General features: G+C 40.2%; 1 protein-coding gene across 10 annotated transcripts in view; it reads right to left on the bottom strand.

Moving 5' to 3' along the window:
* Positions 1 to 25591, bottom strand: part of LPP (LIM domain containing preferred translocation partner in lipoma) — a 684273-nt gene that overhangs the window by 568809 nt on the left and 89873 nt on the right. For 3 of the 10 annotated variants that reach the window (XM_068546438.1, XM_068546444.1, XM_068546445.1), the window contains exon 1: positions 1860 to 2050. The exons of the other annotated variants lie outside the window; for them this stretch is intronic. The gene's annotated coding sequence lies outside the window, so the exon portion shown is untranslated. Of the gene's footprint in view, positions 1 to 1859; positions 2051 to 25591 lie in introns of those variants that run through there. 10 annotated transcript variants of the gene reach the window in all.

Here is a 25591-nt window from a genome sequence, read left to right as displayed (position 1 = left end):
AACCATTTAAGAACAGCATCACCATATAACTCTACTTTGGTTATTCTATATTCAGGTATCTTCTGCTTCTCGAAAGTTTTCTTTATAGCACTTTGCTTTTATGAAAAACCTACATTACATTTGTTTTCACTAACCAAAAGAAAGCCGAAGAGGATTTTCACTTTACTCCATTTAGGCTCATAAAACATTTTGTACGAACGCTCTACTTCCGGATAGCAGCAGGGGAAACCTGCATTGGGATTTCCCATGATATTTCATGAGGGGTTTAAAAAAGAATTCCATGAAGAGAAAGGTTCTGAAAACACCAAGGCCTAATGAGTCTACTGTCCAAGGTCATACGGCCAGTTAATGTCTGGACCACACAGACGTTTCTTGGATGAAGGCCTGGGAATGAGGGGCTAATGAGAAACAATCAGAAGGGGTTAAAAGCGCTCCAGAGAGCATGCACTGCAGTCAGAGAGGTCAACTTGCCCCACCCCTCCCAAAAGGCTGGAAATCTCTAGAAAGATTTGAGAAGCAAGAAGTGGAGGATCATGGGAGCCAGAAGGACAGGTATCCCAGGTCTGGGAGTTCCTTAACTTCTGTCCTCCACGCTCATCTCTGGGTCTTCTCACCCAGGTGAGCCACCCTGGAAGAAAGCTCTTCCTGCATGGTGGCTGGGCCCTGAAGGAGAAGGGCGAAGCCGGGAAAGGAGAGCACACACTTTTCTCTGGCTCTTCAGACGGCACTCTGGCAGCTCGGGTTAAAGTCCCTCTTGGGCGCCAGTAGACTTGAGCTTTGCATTCCTCCACCTTTCCACGGGCCAGAAAGGAATAAGAGGATCCACGTCAACCCTAGAGGAGTCTGGCGAAATCGCAGGCAGGACTCTCCAATCTGCTTAGTAACGGCAACAGAAAGTGCTAAATTAGTGAGTCAAGAAATATTTCTGGAAGAGCTATTCAGCTGGAATGCTTGGAGATCCACCCGCATTGCAATAACTCGATCTGTCCTCATCTTTTAGAACACCCGTGAGCCCGGGTTTAAAAAAGGACTTCACAGCTCCAGGGGCGGCCAAATAAATAAATAAACACATAGAAAGCTCTCAGTGGCTGATTGAAGTTATTAGGGAGAAAGTTATGCTCTCAATAAGGATGCGATTTCCCTCTCTCTCTCTCTCTCTCTCTCTCTCTCTCATTTCACATCTTTTCCCCAACCACTTTTGGTAGTGAGCAATTTGTCATGCTTCCAAGGAAAGCGACGCAGTCTCCTGCACGGCTGATCCATCTAAAAAACATATCATCTGTCTCTGCGGCAGAAAGCCCAGTTGGAAGAAGCAAGTTCTGTGCGTTCAACTAGAAAACACTTCTTGTTCTCACTGTCAAAATAATTCTGTATTAAACTTCTGGGATATGTGACTAATGTGCTTGGAACCTTTTGGAGCGACTGGTTTATTTATTTTAGGGAGGGGAGGGCTGCTGCTCCTGCTGGGGGTGAGGAGAGAAGAAGAGGAGGAAGAAGGATGGGAAACCGTGAAGAACAGGCCCAGGGTCTGCTCGGACCTCACATCGGCTCCCGGGAGCCCGCACTGCCACACTTCATTATCAGAAGCCAGACGAGGCCCCAGGCCAGGCCGGAAGAGGAAAGAAAAAAGACATAGAAAGACAGGCAGTGCACACTTCCCAGAGTCAAGGTTGCCTCACAGTTCCTAAAAAGACTCGGAAAATTAAAAAGTAAAAGCAAAGTAGAACACACACACGCACCGGAGTAATCCTATCACAGCTCTTTCTAAAACTCATAATCCCTCCCTTCTGCTTACAGGGAAAAAAAACCCCAAACATACAGGGGGGGGTGGAGGATTTACCCCTTCTATGGTTCCTCACCTCGGCAGCCTGTCACTCCCCATTCTTCTCTGTCTTCCCATGCCTCTGCTGTTCCCTTTGTCTTGAAGACGCGTGTCTCTCTTCCTTGTGTATTAAAGTCCTAGCCATCTTTCAAGACCTTTCAACACCACACCCCACAGTGAAGCTCTCCCCAGCAGCAGCACACAGCACGTCCAGGAGGTGATCATCAGTTGTGGGCAAACCAATCTACCTACTCCCTGCCCCCCCCCTTCCATCTTCCATCCCCAGAAACCAGAATCCCCACAGCAACCACAGAGCGCATGTGCGCACACACACACACACACACACACACACACACACACACACACACACACACACACAGCCAAGCCCTTGCAGTCAGAAGTCCAATTTTCCTATCTCAGCATCCCCCGCCAATAGCTTGAGGCCTGCATATGCCAAGCACTCAGTCAAGGCAAGCCCATCACTGAAACTTGGTGCCTTCCACACCAAAGCATCTTTAGCAGTAAACTCGAGAGACCCAATAGAAAAAAAAAAAAAAAAAAGTCAGCTGAAAAATCTTCAGAAAAAGGCCAGGAATTTGCTCATGTTAAACCTCTAGAATCAGCACTTGAAAACTGCCCTGCTCACTTCTCAAATCCCGTTGTGTGGTCAGTCTCCTCTCCGGCTTTGAGTCAGAACGTGGGTGGAAGTCTGGGAAAAGAAATGAGGAGGGGTGGCAGGAGGGGAAGCTCCCAGTGGGAAACAGATCAGGAAAACAAATCTAAAACACATCATTTTTATAACTGCAGACTGAAATTATCTGCTTGCCTTGTGTTTCGTTTTAATTTTCCTCCAGCTTCTCACTTGTAATACTTACACGATTTAAAAAAAAAAAAAAAGGAAGAAGGAAAGAGGAAAGAAGATGTTTGGAAGTGAAGAATAGGGATGGGGGAGTGACCAGGACAACGAGGAAAGAAAGAGGGAGTTAGTCTGCTTAGGCAGGCCCTCCCTCTGAACTTTCTCTCCAGGGAGCTATTTGGCAAGAGAACTTCAGAAAACAGTTTTCACTTTCCTTCTCCAAACTCCACCTCCCTCCCCCACCTCATTTTAAAAATCAGCTCCAACCTCCTAAAGAGGGAAAGGAAAAGTGAGACCCAATTCGCTTCACATTTTATACCACTTAAGGAAAACCATTTCTTGGAGCAATTGCTTTACAGTTCAGAGAATAACCTTCTCTCTCATCCCGTTTCTCTCTACTTCTGCAGTTTTCCTTTCATTCCTGTCTTTTTGCCCTTCTTCAACTTGGAAGGGGTTCTCTGCCCTCAGAACTAGCCTCATCCTTATTCAAAATATCTCTTCTCTCTCCCTCTCCCTCTCTCTCTCTCATTTTACAGATAGAACAACACACACAGTGTTGTTCCTATTTTTTTCTATCTGTAAAATGAGAAGTTGGTTCTATTTTCAACACACACAGAACAACACAGAGTGTTGTTCCTATTTTCTTGCCTTTATTAGAAGGTAATAAATACCCACAAAGTGGGACTTTATTCATTCATTTATTCAATTTAAATATAGCTTAATAAGCACCTACTAATAAGCACTCTGCTCTCAAAGAGCTAATATTCTAGTAGGGGAGATCAAACAAACCCATCCAAAACTGTAAAGCAACGTCGATGGTGATGTGTCAGAGGGATGGCAGAAGTGTTGGACCTCCCCCAGCTCCAAGAACCGTGGAAGCCTTCCTAAATAATGCACCTGGCACACAACAGAATCTCTAAAAAAAAATCTGTTAAGGGAATAAAGAATATGTGAATTAGTGAAGAAAGAAATGGATAAAGATGCATTTGAGCCTGGCCTTAAAAGGATGATTAAGATTTGGACACACATGAAATGAGAGAGCCAACATGTTAAAGTTAAGGGTCACAGCTGCACAGAGGCAGGAGAATGAAGGGACCGTCTCAGGAAGGACCCGAAGTCTAGCGCAAAAGGGAAATGCTATCAGGGGAGGAGCTGGAAAGGTACCCATTTAGTAAACAAAGAAAGCACTTTCTATGTAATGCATTAGGACCTAGTCACTGGTAAACCTTTACAAATCCTAACTCATTTACTCCCCAGAACAATCTTATTGCCATTTTACACATGAGGAAACTGAAACACAGGTGCAGTATCCTGCCCAGGTAAGAGTGCTAATTGGTGGTGGAGCAGCCTGGCTGCCAAGTCTGGCTCTTAACTGCTACATTATTACATCTCCATATTATATCGGTGTCAAGGATAGATCACAGAGGGCCTCAAATGCCAGGCAGGAGTCCACGCTTTGTTCTGTATGCAAAAGGAAACAACTGAAGGTTTGGGGAGTTAGAATAATAGGGTCACATTTAGAGAGAATGAATAATTTGCACGTGTGTATAAGACTTATTGGAGCTCATGAATGAATTACAGACTAAGATGAATCCACCTCAACTTCACCCCCTGCCCCACCCCCAGTCAGTCATGCTCATCCATCACTGTTTCATTAAGTACACAAGTTGAACAGGATACGCAGTCATTTTTTTCTGTGTACACTCAGACCCTGAAATTTGATTGAAAAAGTCTGTTCCCATCTGCTTTCTGGGCCCAGGATTCCGTGCCGCCTGCCGTAGAGGGAGAGCATGTCTGCAGTCAGCAGTGAATGGCCTCTTGGTCCAGCCAGAATGCTGCGAGAGGCAACATTGTACATGTATTGAATAGTCACAAAAATAGCTCTGAGAAAGGACACCGGGGAAAAAACCTGCACTCTTTAGAACTGACGTGTTTTTCCTTTTCTCTTTCCACCACTGCTTCTATGACCTAGTAAGGAGGTATCACTGTCGAGTAGGAAGAGCACTGGACTGGAATTCAGGAGACCTGGGCTGAAGTGTCGATTGCCACTTTTTTTTATGCGATCTTGGACAAGTTCTAGGCCTCAGTTTTCCTATCTGTAAAATGAGAAGTCGGTTCTCAACAAGAGTGATCATTCCCCTTTGTGTGTGCGTGTGTGTGCATGAGGTTAGCCTGTGTCAAAAGAGATGAATGTGCATTTTGCTTGAAATACAGTACTTTTTTTAATCTCAAATGCTTTAAAAATATTATACAAAGTAGAGCTGAGAACTAGATTTTGGAGAGTGAGTTCAGGTAAAAAAACCTGGGGTCACATAGCCAAACAGAATTCCACAAATAAAATGTCAAAGTAGTGACCTGTCAAGGGTGGGATTCCAAGTGGTCTTCTTTTTTTTTTTACACTTTCCTCCACATTCTAAATTTACAACATGAGCACATGTTACTTTTACCAAAAGAACCACTATGTTTAATATTAATTTGATTATTAATTAATTTTAATAATAACCGGAATCATACCTGCAGGGAATATCGGGAGAGTCCAGAAGCTCACTAACAATGCGAGTGCAGTCTTCATTTTGGTAAATGAAGAACAGAATAGAGACTGTCATGACTACCCCTGGGCCCCCTGCGCACCCCCCCACCCACCGCAGCACATGCGGCTTCCGGGTGTGCGCATTTCGGCCAGGCTGAGACCCGGAGGGCGGAAGCAGCGTCTCCGGCTCTGGTTAACGCCTGCGCCGAGCCGGGTGCCAGCCCCATTCTAAATTCTTAGTCATGTGATATCACTCATATGTGGAACCTAATTTTTTAAAATGATACAAATGAACTTATTTACAAAACAGAAACAGACTTACAGATATCGAAAACAAACTTACGGTTACCAAAGGGGAAACGTAGGGGGGAGGGATAAATCAGGAGTTTGGGATTAACATACACACACTACTATATATAAGATAGATAACCAACAAGGACCTACTGTATGGAACAGAGAACTCCACTCAATATTCTGTGATAACCTATATGAGAAAAGAATCTGAAAAAGAGTGAATATATGTATATGTATAACTGAATCACTTTGCTGTACACCTGAAACTAACACATTATAAATCAACTATACTTCAGTAAAATTTTAAAAAACTGAAAAATAAAAAATAAACGTTTAGTCAATATGTCCTCAAATAACAAACGACCTGGCTTAGAATTACTACAGGAGTAAAGCTGATAATACCCAATTATATCTAAAGAACTTTTTTAAATCATGAAGCCATAAAAAAGGGGGGAAGGGTCATTTTAAAAGACATGTAAACAACCGCCACCACAAAAAATCCAGGCTCTTCTTTCACGGAGTTTAAACATGAGCCTCCCTCACCAGTGAGCCTGCAGGGGATATTCTGTAACTAGGTCACCGGATTTCACTCTATCACGGTAGACCTCTCCAAATGTTCACCAAAGCTACCAACATCTCATGAGGTTAATTTTGGACAACTGCTGAGTTGAACTAAAAGTAACACATTCACTCAAAAAACATTCAGGGAACGGCTCCAATATTCTCGGCACAGCAGAAGACACCAAAATTAAGAAGCTTCCCCACCCTCCACAAGCTTACAGAAGGGGAAGAATTATACACACGCATAAATAAGAATAGCTCAAGGTACAACGTGATAAGTTCTAAAAGTGCTCCCACTCAAAGCAGTGTGGGGTTCTAGGAAAGAAAACGTTATTTCTAGCCTCTGGGATGAGGGTCTGAGGTAATGTTCCAGCAGGACGAGAAGGGAACAAAGGCAGGGATCGGGCAGACCCTGGTCCAGGGTACAGTTCAGCTGGCTGGAGCCCAAAGACACTAAAGAGTGGCCTTAATTCCAGAGTGAAAGACTGGCATCAGATGATGGGGAGAATTCTGAATGCCAGCCTGGGAGGATGGGTGTACTTCCACCAGAGCAAGATGCAGTCCCTCTGCGTGCATAGTGATCTTGTCAGTTGAAGCCAGTCTTTTCTACGTAGTAGTAAATTCAATCAGTAAACAAAAAGTAAAGAGGCTACATATAAACATATATCCAAGCTAGTGTAAATAAGCCACAATAGGCTCAGGAGTAAAATCGTTGGAAGTAATTGTAAATACCCCACAACTAAAAAACACACGCCTTCAAACGCTGAAAATCTGGTGCCGGGGTGGGGGGAGAGAACGAATTAGGAGGGGAGGTGGCAAAAGTCATGGCTCTGTCTTTTGGTTGCTCCAAAGTGGCTCATTCCCGTCCTCTAAGGCCACTGATTTCAGTATCTGTGTCTGTTCCCGTAACACCTTCTCCAAAGTCTAAGCCACCTCAAAAAAGCATGAATGCTTTGGATGAGTAAATTCAACCTCTCAATGGAATGATAACATCATAAGATTGAGGGTTCACTGAAGTCAGAAGAAAACATACCACGTCAACAAAAGAGTAAAGAGAGGGCTTTTCTGCCCCTAAAGCATTGATTTTGCCTGGACACTAGAATCCTCTGGAGTACTTATTTTTTTCAAATGCTGATACCCAGGGCCCCACCCCAGTCCATTTAAATCAGAATGTCTAGACGGGGGACACAGGCATGGTTATAACTAAAACCCCAGGTGATTTTAACACACAGCCAGGATTGAGAGTCACTGCTGGAAGTTTGGATAAAATGTTCAAAGGAAAGCAAGACAGCAAATAAATGAAAAGAACTGACTGGCAGCCCAACTCAAGCAGCACAGTAATCCCAATCAGGCACCAGCTCCTTGTCAAGGAATCCTCCCTCTGGTTGGGGAGTCCAGGGTGAGCTCTTGGCGGGGGGAGGGGGGTCAGCTTTCCCCGGGGTCTGTCAGCGGATGCCTTCTAGAGGGTCATCAGCATCCTGTAATTAATGAAGGTATGTCCCCCACATCAGAACACAAGTCAAGGACACCAGGGCAGCAGGAGCCAGCACTGGCTCATGTAAAGTTCTCCCTCCCACAAGGAGGAGTGTGCGGATCTCAGTTTCCAGACTTCAACGCCGGGGCAGTGTGGACGTGGGGCTAGAGGCTTTGCAGTTAGGTAAATGCTGACTCTGCCACTTTCTTCGTGAACTTAAGCAAGTCCTTTCATCTCTCCAAGCCTATGTTTCCTTATTTGTAAACTGGGAATTAGAATATAAGCCTTGCATGTCGTTTTTCTTCTAAGGTTAAGAATGCTGTTTGTTTGCAGCAACATGGATGGACCTAGAGATTATCATACTAAGTGAAGTAAGCCAGACAGAGAAAGACAAATATCATATGATATCGTTTCTATGTGGAATCTTAAAAAAAACTGATACAAGTGAACTTATATCCAAAACAGAAATAGACCCACAGACATAGAAAACAAATTTATGGTTACCAAAGGGGAAAGGGGCAGGGAGATAAATTAGGAGTTTGAGATTAACATATATACACTACTATATATAAGTAACCCACGAGGATCTACTGTATACCACAGAGAACTATACTCAGTATTTTGTAATGATCTATAAGGGAAGAGAATCTGGAAAAGAATATATATATACACACACACACGCACACATATACGTATAGCTGAATCACTTTGCTGTACACCTGAAACTAACTAACACAACATTGTAAATCAACTATACTTCAATAAAAAATAAAATAAAATAAAAATACAGGAAAAAAAAAGATGTCTGGTACATACCAGATCCTCACTAAATGACAATGAATATATTATTATCATTATTGAGCAAATAAACCGACCTGAAATTGTCCCCAAATTTGTATTCCATGACCACACCATGAACTGAAGACAAAAATAAGAAATATATGTGGCAGACAACCAATTTCATCTCATACACCAGGAAGAAGTATTATTTGCACTTCCAGTGACAACTAAAAACCAGAGCCTGTTTAAACTTAGAATGTAATTTATTGCCCTCAGTCATACCTGTCAGCAAATACAAACTGGCCAGGACTCCATCAGTCATCAAGACTCACCTTTCCTCTATTCAGCCTTTATCACCCAACAGAAAGACAAAGCTGAAAGGTCTCCGGAGAAGACATGACCATCAGGCTCACTGTGCAAGCGAGAGAGGAAACCAAGGCTGACGGGGGACACACAGCGTGTAAGGAGCACGTCTGTCCTCAAGAAGGTGGTCAATTTCAATTAAACTTAGAAGCTACTGATGTTCAGAATAGAACTGTAAACACACCCTAATTAATGAGTTTACTAACACTTCTTCTCATAAGACAGGCAGTATGGAAATTAAATGCCTTACTCTATGTGTGCCAGGAACAGCTCCAAAGCCAGGACTAAAAGCCAGGCCTGGGGGATTCCAAGCACTGGAATGGAGATGGGGTCAAATGTTCAGGGTCCTCCACCACCTGATCCTTAAGGATCAGGGCCCCACCCCCCACCTGATCCTTAAGGATCCCCAGCAGAATTAATAGATGGCGACCATGGAAACCATTTGTAAACAAATTAATGGTAGATAAACGTGAGGAATTTGTTCCAGTCTGACCTGGAGACACCTACATGTTGTCTCTCAGTACAAAAGCATAAAAAATCGACTGATAGAAGATTAGTACCCATTACCCACTTGGGCCAAATGCCAAATAGCTGAGTGTTAAAAATCAATACTAAGCCAAAACTGAGACTGATATCTATTACCATCATCATCTAGATTTCCTTGATACAAGAATAAATACAAAATTTCTCTGTGTTGAAGATAATTTATCAATTATTTGTTGTGCATGATTGTGGAGGTCTTCCTGATCATGAAATGTTGAGGGGACAAAGTCGGCAATCTTCCTGTAATTTATCTTTTAAAAAAATTAAACAATTCTTAAATAGGACTTTTCTAGAAAGATCCATGGCCTTACGTAAAATTAAATACTGAAATTTAAAAACAGTTCCTAATAGTCACTCTTTTTAATTATGAATGCATTCACCAACCAATCCTATAATGACTCGAATTATAATATAATTTAATCTCATAACAATGCCTCTATTGCAATTTATAGTTTTATAAACACTTATTAGCTAAGAAAGAATATGATGTTCTTCCCAAAGTTACCTCGCTAATGTACCCTATTAACTAAGATTTCACTAATCTAATACTAGCATTTACTATCAATTTATTTCCCTAATTGTTTAACAATTCAAAAGTTCTTAATAATTATTTTACCCATAAATTTAACAGCTTTCACAATCACCATTAAATATTGTTGCATTTTGCTCTTATATACTTTTATATGTCAATGGATTTGTAGAATTTCAGGGTATAAAACACTTTTAGAAGACTTTTCACTACAAATTACATGTAAAAGATTCACTTATATTTGAAAGTAACAATCTGGAAATTAATTTGCCAGATATTAGGTGGAAAGTAATATCTGGATATAAACAACAAATCTGAAATACATGTTTGTTCATATTGCAAATGGTTTTATGCTGATATGACAGAACTTATGTGATGTTAGCACTCAATCGCTTCCTGCACAGAGATGCCCAAAATATTAATGAAGTAGGCATATGGCTATCTTACCCTTCCAAGGGCTGAAGCAGAGATCTAAGCCAAAGAGCAGCTTTACACCAAATATTAAAGCAAAAACCAAAGTCAGTGCATCCTTAAAGGCAACTGAGTTGCCTAATTCTAAAATGGCACTTCTGGATTTTTAGTGTCCTAGCATGGAAACACAACATGGGGCAAACACTAGAATTTTCAATACATATACATCAAAGGCCTGACATGAATCAGATACCATACTAAGTAAGATATCTAGAACTCACAGTTCAGCACAGGAGACAAATATGTACACAACAACCATCACCGTGTTCATAGAGGTCTGGCACAGAGTGGGTGTGGTGGGGAGCAGGGTGTCAGGAAAACCTTCACAGAACAGGTCTTTCAAGCCCCAGATGGAGGCTGCGTGACCTGAATCTATGAACAAGCTCAGAGAAACAGTGGTGCTCTAGAATGGCAGGGTGGACAGGAATAGTGACAAATGTCATGGCTTTCCAGACCTGGCTTTGAGTCTCAGTTCTGTGACTACTACCTCTGTGACCTGGGAGAGTAACATAAAATACAGGAGCCTCAGTGTCCTCATCTGTAAAATGGGGTAGCATCTCTATTTTGAGCGGGTGTTGGAGAGATTGTACAAGGTATCTAGTGGAAGCATCTAGCACGGTCTCCGGCTGTGGATACGGCATTCTGTATCTTTTTTGCTCCTTTCCCAATATCAATGCACACGCCTAGTACATGACTGCAGCCAAATGGTTCTTAACCCTGTCGTTCAAACAACCAAGATGTTTCCACAACTCCATCAAGGCAGAGGGTACTTTCCCAAGAAACCATAATAGGAATGACACTTAAGTAAGCCACTCAAACATTTTATAACCTCCCTGGCCTGGGGTGGGAGTGAGTCGGAATGTGAGGGTCTATCTGTGTTTGTCCAGCACCACACAGAGGAGACAGACGCTGTCACTGGTGAGTATGGCTGAGAAAGACAAAGCCTCCAGGGATCTAAATATTTAGGCATCAATTTCTGTTGGAAGTCCTGCTGAGAGGTTACACTCCAGGAAGGCAACTATCCTTCAATAACAGTTGCCCTGGGTGATTTTTGATCCTCCAGCTACACGTGCCACATCTTCCACCAAAGGAGAGGCAGTGAAGGAATTCTACCCACTGCGTCTGGTGGGCACAAGCTTGTTGGGGCCCTGAGAGGAAGATGCCCATGGAGCAGCGAATATTCTCCTTTAGACCCTCCAAACGCTTTGCTCCGATTCTTCCTTCACCATGCAGTGTCTCTAACAACCAATCCCATTCCAACAGCAACCAAGGCAGAGCACAGACACCGGCAAGCCAGTTAATGCAAAGCTCTTGCTCCCAGGTATGTATGAAAGTGGCACTGAGTTGATCCCAGGCTGCCTCATGCACCTGACTAATGCAATTTCCTCTCCATCCCGCTACTGAAACCCTGATTCGCTATTTTAAAAAAGGGGAGTGGGAGGTTCCAGGCCTAAAATGATGATGACCAGATACAAACTGTGCTGACCACACAATAAATTGAGGCCCTGTCTCATAACTGGCAGACACTTCCAAATCAGCAGAGGTAACACCTACTGAACTGGTACAATCTTACTGAACTTGTCCTGCCCTTATAAGGGCACCTTCATCTGTAGTGGCTCTCACCTTCTTCTGTAGTTTTAGAATACATCACGTGTAGAATTTAACTTCTTAAGAATAGTTGGGCATATCCAATTCTGGTTTAATGTCTAGCCACTGAAATTCATCATGCATTTATTGAGCAAAAACCATGTGCACAGACGGTCCTGGACTAGCCCCTAGAAGTACAAAGGTGAACCAAGATACAACCGTTGACTCACGTAGCACAATGATTTGCCTTGTAGGCACTAAGTAAAGGTTAACTGTTGAGTGTTGCAATACATAAATATTATAAATATTAATTGTAATGTTAAAAATACAGGACTTATTTAACAATGGAGGACTGGTTTAAAAAGCAAACCACAGAACAGCAGTCTGCAGTGTGTACACACACACACGCACACACACACACACACACACACACACACACATATACACAGGATAGAACATTATTCACTATAATGTATTTTGAGGTAATAGGATTACAGGCAATACAAATTTTGTTCCTTAAACTTTCCTGTGATTTCCAAATTTTCTATAATGAAAATTAATTACTTGTATATTCAAAAAGAACACAAATATAATGTTGAAAATAAAGAAAGAGCTTCCCTGGTGGCGCAGTGGTTAAGAATCCGCCTGCCAATGCAGGGGACACGGGTTCGAGCCCTGGTCCGGGAAGATCCCACATGCCGCGGAGCAACTAAGCTCGTGCACCACAACTACTGAGCTTGCTCTCTAGAGCTCACGGGCCACAACTACTGAGCCCGCGTGCCACAACTACTGAAGCCCGCGCGCCTACAGCCTGTGCTCCGCAACAAGAGAAGCCACCGCCATGAGAAGCCCGTGCACCACAATGAAGAGCAGCCCCCGCTCGACACAACTAAAGAAAAGCCCGCGTGCAGCAACGAAGACCCAACACAGCCAAAAGTAAAAATAAATAATAAATAAATTTTAAAAAAAACCCAGCTCATTTAACTTTAAAAAAAAAAAAGAAAAGAAAGAAAGCACACTAATAGCTCAGAATTCTGAGTTCCCAAAGAGCTCCTGTATTAAACCTAGATACCTGACACCTCAGCCCCTCACTCAGAAGATGTACGTGTGTGCATGTGCATGCACGCACCTAAGTACACATTTATGGCTGATACCAACTAACCTAAAATACGGGATCCTCTGTAAGATCCTGGTTGGGATGGGAAGGTGCAGGGAAGATTGGACAAGCTCCAGGAGATAGGTGGTCATCTTTCAGAGCAGCTGAAACTGGAATACATCAGCGCAGTTGCTGATCAGAAAAGCTATTCAAATCTATAAGATGCATGAGACAGAGAAAACAAACAGTGGTTTCCAGTCCAAGTCCTAAACTGAAAATGCAGAAGGGCAGAGCTCCCGAGCACAGGCATTGCCTGGTAAACTAGCTGCTTCTCCCAGGGCCATTTCTATGTGTGTATTTCGGGGTGACAAGCGGCAATGTTTATATCATTTATGTAGTAATGATTCATGATTAAGCTTTACCCCTCTAGAGAGGCCAGGAAGTTATACACAGAGTTCTTTGCAAATATGTTGTCTGATTGTTAGGACTAAAAAGAAAGTAACTGCTGTTTAGAACATATACCTTTGGAAGGGGAACCAAACCAGAAACACTGTAGCAAGGTCAATGAGAGCTGACAACTTCAAGCTCAGAAATACTTAATGAGCACCTACTACACTCCAGGCACTGTAGGTATTTGTAGCACAGTAGGTATTTGTAGCACAGTAATGAATAAATGCCTTCACAGAGCTTAACTTTGGAAGAGTTTAGGAGGAAACAATAAAACCAAAAAGAGGATATGGAATCCTGCTACTATATGATACAGTATTGCAGCCCAAATACACTTGATGGTACAGATCAAAGTATCAAAGCTATTAATAGGTGTAAATGGGTTGGGAGGAGGGGGGCAGTTATTTGTTCCTGATTAAAGAAATTTGACAAATTCATACTAAGAGCTATGAGAAGTCCTACAGCAAAGAAATGTGTCTAAATTTGCATAAGCTGTCATTTCTCAAACATGTTTGACCACAAAAATTTCCCTTTTCATGGAATAGCTATCCACAGATCAAAGAAGGCTAACATTTAGCAGAACTCAGTTTGCAAAATGCACAAAAATGGCTGTGCCATCAATACTAAATTATCAGGTGAGTTCTTTTAAAGAAGATAGGAGACATTTATTATGCGTTCTATAAAAATTAACAAACTTTTAAATTTTGACTCCTGAAGGTATGAAACTTATTTATTTGTAATTCTTCATTCCCCAAAATCTAGGAAAAAGAGATTTTGGTATATTTCCCAACTTGATGGAGATTTATGGAGCTGTAAAGCCAGCCTTCCAAAACCCTAAAACCTCTGCGATCCCTTCTCACCCTATGTGGCTATGGGCTACAAGCAGAGATGTCACTGAAACAAAGGCAGTTGGCAGAAGTGGACAAAGTGAGTAATCAGCGTGTGACCAGGTGCTACAGACAACAGACACAGAGTCACAGGTGCTCACCAAAAAGTATGCAGCCAAGTTCTCATAATCTATTTCAGGTAGGAGGAGTGGTTACAGATCCCTGAGAAGGAGGAGAGGACAGATAATGCCTAAACCCCTCTTTTGTTTTAAACATCTTTCCTGTTAAATATGTTAGGGGAAATGGATGAGAGAGGTTGACTTATAAAAGGTCAAGTATTCTGGATTGAAAGTGAGGAGATATAGGTTTGATTCTGGTCTCAGTCTTTAGCCAGAACCTCTAAATTTTCCTCTAATCACCCAATTCCACTGTTTACCATCATTCAGTCTCCTTCACATCTAGTCAAGGTATAGGTTAAAAAGTAACCATCAATCTCAAATCACAAAGAATTGTTTAACTAAATGGTGTTGGGGCCCTAGACAGCCATTTGGATAAAGATAAAATTAGAACCATTCATCACATCACATATAAGAATAAACTGCAAATGAATCAGAGATCTAAATGTGAAAAGTGAAACTATGGGCTTCCCTGGTGGTGCAGTGGTTAAGAATCCACCTGCTAGTGTAGGGGACACGGGTTCGAGCCCTGGTCCGGGAAGATCCCACATGCCACGGTGCAGCTGGGCCCGTGAGCCACAACTATTGAGCCTGCGCACCTAGAGCCCGTGCTCCATAACAAGGAAGGCCACCGCAATGAGAAGCCCGTGCACAACAAGGAAGAGTAGCCCCCGCTCACCGAAGCTAGAGAAAGCCTGCGCATAGCAACGAAGACCCAATGCAGCCAAATTAATTAATTAATTAATTAATTAATTACTTTTTTTAAAGAAAGTGAAACTATGCACGTACTGGAAGATAACGCAAGCGAATATCGTGTCAGGAAATGCTTTCTAACTATGATCAAAGAACAGAAGCAATAAAAAAAAAGAAAAGATTGTTAAACTTGTCTATATAAATATAAATGTTGCCTTTTTTCATGACAAAAAGAGAAAAGCACTATAAACAAAGTCAAAAAACAAACTGGGATAAAATATTCGTAATATATTTCATAAATTAAGGGCTAATTTACAGAGACATTTTTGAGGGAAAAAAAGACCAAAATCCAAATTTAAAAAATGGGCAAAAGATATGAACAGACAATTCACAAAAATGGAATTTATAAAATTAACTAATATGGTCTTTAAACACAGGAGAAGATGTTCAACTTCATTCATAATAGGATATATGCAAATTTAAACTACACTGAGATATCATTTCTCACCCATCACATTGGCAGCAATTCAAAAGCTTGACGATACACTCTGTGGTTGAGGATGCTGGTGGGACACCCCCATGGAGAGCAATATGGCACTACCTACCTAACAAAACATTCTCCCTTGACCCGGCATTCCCTCTTTTAAGAATATAGCCTGAAGATACACCTCCAATGTTATGAAAATAAATATGCATAATATTATTCATGGCAGGAAACTACTCAACTGTCCAAGCATAGGAGATCAGTCATATAAAAGAAGGAGACAGAAAGAGAGAAAGAAAGAAGGAAGGAAAGGCAGAAAGTAAGGCAAAAAGATGGAAAATAAGAAGGAAGAAAAGAGAGAGAAGGGAAGAGAGAGACAAAGAGAAAGACAGAAGGACAGAAGAAAAGAAGGAAGGAAGTTCTAAAGAAAGAAGAAAGGAGGAAGAGAGAAAGAAAGAAGAAAAGAATTTTTAAAAAGCAAAGTACAAAAGAGCATATATGTTACCTTTTGTGTAAGAAAGAAAAGGAAATATGAGAGACACAAGAAGGATAACCAAGAAAACAATGAGGCTGATTACCTACAAGAGGTGTAGGGAGTAACAGGGTAGAAGAAATATTGGAGGGAGTAGCACTTCTCTGAGTATACTTTTTTGTTTAGTTTTGACATTTGAAGCTTGTTAACATTTTACGTATTCAAAAAATAAAATTAAATCAACAAGACAAGGGTGTGAAGGAGAGAAACTAAAATCCAAAGCCAAATGAAACAACTGAACTCAAACAAATTTCAAATGAACAACATAATGACACTAAGGGGTTGGGGGGAAGGATCGTAAAGAAAAAAGAACCAATCCAGGTAATTCCTAAACACAGTATTTGACAATATACCCTCAATCCTGGGAAGGGTTAAAGATGGGGGGAGAAGATCACAAGCAAACCCTGAGCTCTTTTTAGCAGGTTTGTTTTGTGTAGTGTACAATAATAAAAATAAAATCATTATTAATATTATTTGTATACACATATATGGATACACATCCATATAGCACAGGTATGTATATATGTGGGTGCTTTATATATACACGTATTTGCCTATATACTTTTATGTGTAAAATTTCCTAGCTCTGGCCATTGGAAGGGCCTAGGACCAAAGGCACCACAGTACCCATGAGCATACGTAGCACTCAAATATTGGTCCCTAACACCATTCTCCACTGAAAAGAACCAGGACACAGTGAAGAAATGGTTGACTTCAGAGCTCAAGCACAGAAGATACAAGATTAAACTAAAATACCTTTTTATCTGAGCAGGTAAATAAGTGCTAGCAACAACAAAGATGGGGACATATCACAAGTACACAGGAGCCAGCTTACAGGGGCTCCACTGCAATAGTCTGGGACAATTTAAGCATCACAATAATTAAATAGCACTAATTAATTATACAAGATTGAAACAGAAAACTGGAGTCCATACCTATATTTGAAACAGAGAGAAAGAGAAGAGAAGGAGTCTTGCTTAGAGTAGACTGCAGAATGTTGCATAATAAACATTAAGAAAGCACTAAATATGGAAAACCATCATTTTGCAAACATCATAGTAAAGACTGGTTTCACAAGAATTTCAAGGAAATTTTTGATGAGGAGCAAGAATAAAGTATCTCCTTGTGGACTGCTTAATAACTGCAAGGGAAAAATGGTAACTATATAGTGGAGAAACTGAACAATACCTTGACTCACCATCATGAGCCTCCAGACAGAATTCCTGCAGAGGACACAACATCACCTACATAATATTCTAGCGGGGAATGCATAACTGAATCTTAACACAAAGAAACAGTGGACAAACCCAACATGAGGAATATTATATTTCTCAAAAGGGGGGCACTGTATTCTTCAAAAATGTCTACATCATAAAAAAAGAAGAAAGGCTGTGGAAATGTTCCAGATTAAAAGAGACTAAAGAAACATGACAACTAAATGCACTGCCTGATTTTAGGCTGGATTCTCTACTAGAGGGGAAAAATGCTGTCAAGCATATTATATAACTGGCAAGCTGACAAAACAGAAGTACAAAACAATAGATTAAAGTATTAAATCAGACTACAAAAAAAGAAAATTACAGACCAGTATCACTGATGAATACAGATGCAAAAATCCTCAACAAAATACTAGCAAACAGAATCCAACAACACATTAAAAGGATCATACACCATGATCAAGCGGGATTTATCCCAGGGATGCAAGGATTCTTCAATATATGCAAATCAGTCACTGTGATACACCATATTAACAAATTGAATAATAAAAACCATATGATCGTCTCAATAGATGCAGAAAAAGCTGTTGACAAAATTCAACACCCATTTATGATAAAAACTATCCAGAAAGTGGGCATAGAGGGAACCTACCTCAACATAATAAAGGCTATATACGACAAAGCCGCAGCAAACATCACTCTCAATGGTGAAAACCTGAAAGCATTTCCTCTAAGACCAGGAACAAGACAAGGATGTCCATTCTCACCACTATTATTCAACATAGTTTTGGAAGTCTTAGCCATGGCAATCAGAGAAGAAAAAGAAATAAAAGGAATACAAATTGGAAAAGAAGAAGTAAAGCTGTCACTGTTTGCAGATGACATGATACTATATACAGAGAATCCTAAAGGTGCCACCAGAAAACTACTAGAGCTAATCAATGAATTTGGTAAAGTAGCAGGATACAAAATTAATGCACAGAAATCTCTTGCATTCCTATACACTAATGATGAAAAATTTAAAAGAGAAATTAAGGAAACACTCCCATTTACCATTGCAACAAAAAGAATAAAATACCTAGGAATAAACCTACCCAGGGAAACAAAAGACCTGTATGCAGAAAACTATAAGACACTGATGAAAGAAATTAAAGATGATACAAACAGATGGAGAGATATACCATGTTCTTGGATTGGAAGACCCAATATTGTGAAAATGACTATATTACCCAAAGCAATCTACAGATTCAATGCAATCCCTATCAAATTACCAATGGCATTTTTTACAGAACTAGAACAAAAAATCTTAAAATTTGTATGGAGACACAAAAGACCCCAAAGAGCCAAAGCAGTCTTGAGGGAAAAAAACGGAGCTGGAGGAATCAGACTCCCTGACTTTGGACTATACTACAAAGCTACAGTAATCAAGACAATATGGTACTGGCACAAAAACAGAGATATAGATCAATGGAACAGGATAGAAAGCCCAGAGATAAACCCACGCACCTATGGTCAACTAATCTATGACAAAGGAGGCAAGGATATACAATGGAGAAAAGACAGTCTCTTCAATAAGTGTTGCTGGGAAAACTGGACAGCTACATGGAAAAGAATGAAATTAGAACACTCCCTAACACCATACACAAAAATAAAGTCAAAATGGATTAGAGACCTAAATGTAAGGCCGGACACTATAAAACTCTTAGAGGAAAACATTGGAAGAACACACTTTGACATAAATCACAGCAAGATCTTTTTTGATCCACCTCCTAGAGTAATGGAAATAAAAACAAAAATAAACAAACGGGACCTAATGAAACTTAAATTTTGCAAAGCAAAGGAAACTACAAACAAGACGAAAAGACAACCTCAGAATGGGAGAAAATATTTGCAAACAAATCAACAGACAGAGGATTAATCTCCAAAATATATAAACAGCTCATGCAGCTCAATATTAAAAAAACAAACAACCCAATCCAAAAATGGGCAGAAGACCTAAATAGACATTTCTCCAAAGAAAACATACAGATGGCCAAGAAGCACATGAAAAGCTGCTCCACATCACTAATTATTAGAGAAATGCAAATCAAAACTACAATGAGGTATCACCTCACACCGGTTAGAATGGGCATCATCAGAAAATCTACAAACAACAAATGCTGGAGAGGGTGTGGAGAAAAGGGAACCCTCTTGCACTGTTGGTGGGAATGTAGATTGATACAGCCACTATGGAGAACAGTATGGAGGTGCCTTAAAAAACTAAAAATAGAACTACCATACAACCCAGCAATCCCACTACTGGGCGTATACCCTGAGAAAACCATAATCCAAAAAGACACATGCACCCCAGTGTTCACTGCAGCACTATTTACAATAGCCAGGTCATGGAAGCAACCTAAATGCCCATCAACAGACGAATGGATAATGAAGATGTGGTACATATAACCAATGGAATATTGCTCAGCCATAAAAAGGAACAAAATTGGGTCATTTGTAGAGATGTGGATGAATCTAGAGACTGTCATACAGAGTAAAGTAAGTCAGAAAGAGAAAAACAAATATCGTATATTAACGCATATATGTGGAACCTAGAAAAATGGTACAGATGAACCGGTTTGCAGGGCAGAAATTGAGACACAGATGTAGAGAACAAACATATGGACACCAAGGGGGGAAAGCGGTGGGGGGCAGGGGGGGTGGTACTGTGATGAATTGGGAGATTGGGATTGACATGTATACACTAATATGTATTAAATGGATAACTAATAAGAACCTGCTGTATAAAAAAATATATAAAATAAAATTCAAAAAAAAGTATTAAATCAATGTTATGGGTACTGAAGTTGATAACTATAATGTGAATATGAAGAGATGATCTTTATTATTAGGAAATACACACTGCACTTAGGCATAGGGGGCCATGATGTATCATGACATATGCAACTTCCTCTCAAACACTGTAGAAAAAATACTGTAGAAAAATATATATATGTATATGTGTTTGTGTGTGTGTGTGTGTGTGTGTGTGTGTGTGTGTGTATACACATAAGAAGAAGATAGAGAGGGGAGACTGCAAATGGGATAAAATGTTAACAATCAATGAATCTGATGAAAGCATGTGGGTATTCTACCATATGACCCAGCAATTCCACTTCTGGATATATATGTGAAGAAAACAAAAACACTAAATTGAAAAGACACACACACCCCAATGTTCATAGCAGTATCATTTACAACTGCCAAGATATGGAAGCAACTTAAGTGTCCCTCAACAGATGAATGGACAAAGAAGATGTGATATATAATGGAATATTGTTCAGCCATAAAAAAGAATAGTTTTGCCATTTGCAATAACATGGATGAACCGGGAGGCTATTATGCTTAGTGAAATGAATCAGACAGAAAGAAATACTGTATGATATCACTTACATGTGGAATCTAAAAAATAAAAAAAACTAGTGAATATAACAAAACAGAAACAGACTCACAGATATAAAGAACAAACCAGTGGTTACCAGTGGAGAAAGGGAAGTGGGTAGGGGCAAGATACACGTAGGGGATTAAGAGGCACAAACTACTATGTACAAAATAAATAATCTACATGAATATATCGTACAGTACAGGGAATATAGCCAATATTTTTAAATAACTATAAATGGAGTATAACCTTTAAAACCTGTGGATCACTATGTTGTACACCTGTAATTTAAATAATAGTGTACATCCACTATACCTCGATAAAAAAATAATTTTAAAAATTTTAAAAATTTTAAAAGCTTATGGGTATTGTTTGGACTATTCTTTTTATGTTGGAAATCACTTACAATAAAAAATTAAAGTAATAACCACTGAGAAAGAGAAGGGGAAAAAATGTAACAATTAAGAAGTAGCTCTGTTTTCTAACAGGATTTGAAAGTAATTAATAAATTAAGTCAAAACTACTTCATTCCATACAATATGTGTCTGTATGTTTCATAGCGACACAAAGAATTTTGCACATTTTAATTTCTTAACATGGAAGATTATCCTATCATTTCTTCTTCTAAAACTCCTGGGGTAAATAATACATAACATGTACAAGGCCACAGTGTATATGTAACCAGGGCTACAATTACAAGATTTGTAGGTCAATTCAAGCCTCTGAAATTCCAGTTCACCACATTTGCAATCCGAGTACTATTTCCCTTCTAGAAAGAGCAAGTTTAGAGTTGGAAGAAGAGCTATATCTAACAAGGTAATAGCTAGCATCAATTTTTTAAAATCTATCAGCAGTGACCTTTGAGGTTAAAGATCACCAAGTGCACGGTGTTGGGGAGGCGGATGGGCAAGGAACACTCTTTTTGTCAAAATATAGACTAGGTCACATGTGCTACACACCTGAACTTCCCAGCAGGAGGAAAAAATAGTGAATCAGGCCTTGCAGTTTTCTTCCTGGATAAGTTTGGAAAGGGAAATAAAAAGATATGAAGGTTAGACATTATGAGGTCAAGAACCATCAACCAAATAGAATTTGATGTTTAAACAGAAACAGGTAAAATATCTGGGAAGGTAGCAGAACTCTCAGCCTTCTGGTTCCAAAACAGGGCCTGCTGACTGGGGAAAAAAAAAAAAAATATATATATATATAAAATTAAAAATTGTACTGCAGCTGAATACTAGGTATTGTTCCTTTCCAAAAAGCATTAAAATATAAATGTCAGTTAGCTTAAATGGTATTTTATTGTACAGACTTTAAAAAGACCTGAACAATTAAAGCAATGAAATATATTCCTTGCTATCATTTTATACGTTCTTAGAAGCATAAAAGAAGGCACGTACCAGTGTAAAAAATATTAAGCCCTTCTCTCCCTTTATATTTATTTTAAGGCCTCGCAGAACTTAAGAGCCTTCTCAAGTAGAGTTCCCAGTGCGTTCGTGTTGTTTGGGTGAAATTCTTGGTCCTCCAGCAGTTTCACTTGTGTGTCAGGGGTGTGACAGCCCATGGAGAGAGATTATTTACCAAGATACCACCAAAGACACAGGTTAAAGATCAAGATGAGATCAATGGGTCTCCAAGGAGCTCTAAAATAAGACTGAAGCTCAGACACTCTAATTCAGGTGAGCAGCTTAAGGACAGGGCATTTTTTTTTCTTAGCTCCTCCAGAGATTTTAATAGGTGGCCAGGCTTGCAAACCACTGGACTGGAAGATGGTAAACTCCTCTGCAGCTCCTAAGCTCTAGGAAAAACTTCAACCACCTGCTGCTTTACAGTATCCTTAGACTGACACTGACAGCATCCTACTATTTCTCTCCCTGGTTCAGTTTCCACAAAAATAAAATGGCAAAAATGACAAACCAATTTCACCAAGCTAGAGGAAAAAAAGGTGATAGATTTTAAGGTACTTTGTATATGTATCAGTTTTTATCAACTTCCTTACATAATATATAAAAGCGTTCCTTAACTTTTCAAAGGTATTGCTCTCCTACCAAATAGTCTATAAGCAGTCTAAGGCTCTGAAAATAGCCTCAACCTTCTTTTCCCCACCCAAGTACCTGGCAACTAGTACCTTGGGAGTGGTACTTGCTCACAGAATCATAGATCCCAGGGTAGGAAGAGCTCCCCAGAGGTTGTCTGGACAGCCCTCCGCTTTCATGCAGAAAAGAGGTCATTACCCCATTTCACGCATGGGTCAAGTGAGGCTCAGAAAGCTCAAGTGATTTGAGCTTAGTCACACTGACATCCCACAACTCCACACCAACATGCCTCTCTGATTGCTGAAGGGAAGAGGCTTTCCTGTCAGGCCTTTAAGTATAAGATGACTACAGTTCCTGTTCTAGTTCATCCGGGTGACGAGACAACCAGAGTCCCCTCACCAGGCCTTGGTTCACTAACCTCTAGCAAAGGAGGCTGAGACCCCAAAACCTCTCATCCAAGGCCGAAAAATGAAAGAAAAGCCTTAGATGTCAATAAGTTGTTGTCACTTAATGGATTAATAACTTTGAGCAAGATATTTAGTGCAAGAGGGAAAGAATACCCTATAGTTACATTTCAAAACATGAGCTTGGGATATGAGAAAGGGCAGAGAATGTTAATCACAAACAAATTAGTGCAATGAAGTGCGGGGTGTCTGCTTCCTAGAGGCGTCTGAAAATTACTGAGGCTGATGATTACGTGCGTTAAGGGGTCATCATTCCACTTAAAGGTCAGAAAAATGAAGATGCCTAGAAATATCTGTCTGTTCCCAAAACTCTCAGGTACCATGGATTTAATGTTAATGAGGAAAAAAAAAAAAAAGTTGTGGAGATCATCTTGATAATCTCATTTTAGAGATCAAGAAATGACAAGGGATAAAGAAACTTCCTCAAGATGACAAAACAATTAAGAAGCAGATACAACACCCAAGGGATGCTCTCAGACATTTCTCCATTAGAAAATCCTTACACCATGTCACACTATTTTATGCTATCAGCCAATACATAAAATGGAAAACTCAGAATATATATTTCAACAATTACAGTCAAGAAACGGAAATCTTTGTTTCCCTAACATATTACAATATCATGGACAAAGGAGAACGGTAAGAGCAGCACGAGATATTTACCATTATTTGATTTTTTTTTTTAGCAGAGCACACCCAAAAGCAGAGTTTTTTGACCTACAAAAAATGCGGGGGTTGGAGAAGAAAACATGCTTTATTGTTTGATTATACTTTGCCGTCTTCATTGTACGGGAGGCATTAGCACACAAGCTGCCTCCTAAGACAAGGTGAAAGGCCTGGTGGCCTAAGACCTCATTCTCACAGCCCACGTTTTTTGTCAGCTCAAGAGGGCAAGGACCACACCAAAAGGATACATTAATTAACTGTGGACTGCAAAGGCAGATATAAGAAATTAAGAAATGCAGGAAGAGGGAAAGAAACCATTTGACAACATTTTGTCCACAAGTTTCTCGAAGAAACTTCCCAGACCCTGCCTTCTGCAATCCCAACCCATGTCCTTTGAGGTTTGCTCTCCCATGTTAAACTGCCCCAACTCTCAGTTTTTCCAGCAGTTTCCTGCAGCAAAGGTGGGAGAGGATTGCCAATTTCTCGTGAATCCTGAAGATTTCCTTTCTGAGTCATGGAAAACTGAAATAACTAGGGGGGCGGGGATGACTTTAGAAAGAAACACCATTTTAAATCAGTTCCCACTAATTTGTTCGGCTGTGTGGTATAAGTCCTGAACACAGGAAAAATTAAGTTTCTAGAGTTGACGCAAAAATGGGAGTTTTTGTTAGGTTCTGTCAATTGTCACCGTGGCAATTCTTATTAGGATTTTTCTTACTGTCATTTTTTTGTTAAATTAATTATAGTTTGATCAGTGTAGGAGCTATTTTGAATCCATGGGACTTTCCTCACCAGATTGTTTTGGCATTTTAAAGTCACTCACATTCAGGGCCTAAACAATATGGCAAGTATCTCTTTTCCTCTCTCATTTATACTCAAATTCTAAACAAAGGAACCATCTGTTCTCTCTCTGAAAACATCAGCCCTTGTTTTCATTTCTCTGTTAATAATAACGCCTCAAAGTTATAGCACATCTTTTTCCAACTTGCTTATTAAAGCATTCTATAGATACTGCCTCATTCATCTGCAACATCACCCCTGATAAACTGGGGAGAAAAGGGAAATGTTTGTCAATTTTTAATTAGATAAGTGACTATCAGATGTTTGATGAGTTTTGTACAAATGACTGCATGTGAGCCTCCGAAAGGACGTGGCCATCACCTGCCCCAGCTCTGACTCTTCCATATGTAAAAGGGAGACCAGAAAGGAGAAGTCACTTCGTGATCTATTTTTGTACTTGGTCCTCTATCCCCGACTGTGAGCAGCCAAGGTGAGAACCGTGTCTTACACATTTTTTGTGTCTCAGGTAACTGATGTGTAAAAAGTGCTCATTTAAATATTTCTTGAATAAATGAAAATTTTGAGGGTAGTTCCGCAGATGGTTGTAGCAGAGCTGGGGTCGGAGCTCAGCTCACCCGGCCTCTTATTTAGTGTGTTATTTTTAAGACCAAATAGACCTAAATGCAAGACGAATCAAATAGGGACATCACCAAAAAGGGGGGGGGGGGCACATAAGATGCAGGCCTGTGTCTAGATGTAAGAAATTTGTTGAACAAAGCCAGTAGGCATCACCAAGTTTGGCCACTGGCCACACATGAACACAATCCATGCTAAGGCTGACTCTTCAAATGCTCTGCATTCCCTCTGGGCTCCGAGTACTTGGGGATTTGGTGGAACTAGTCCTTAAACATGACCCGACTGGAAGAAATGATGTGTCTTAATGCC

This window comes from Eschrichtius robustus, chromosome 6 (genome assembly GCF_028021215.1).
Source record: "Eschrichtius robustus isolate mEscRob2 chromosome 6, mEscRob2.pri, whole genome shotgun sequence".
Taxonomy (NCBI): domain Eukaryota; kingdom Metazoa; phylum Chordata; class Mammalia; order Artiodactyla; family Eschrichtiidae; genus Eschrichtius; species Eschrichtius robustus.
The sequence above is the reverse complement of the archived record's forward strand: the minus strand, read 5'-3'. Positions and strand labels throughout refer to the sequence as shown.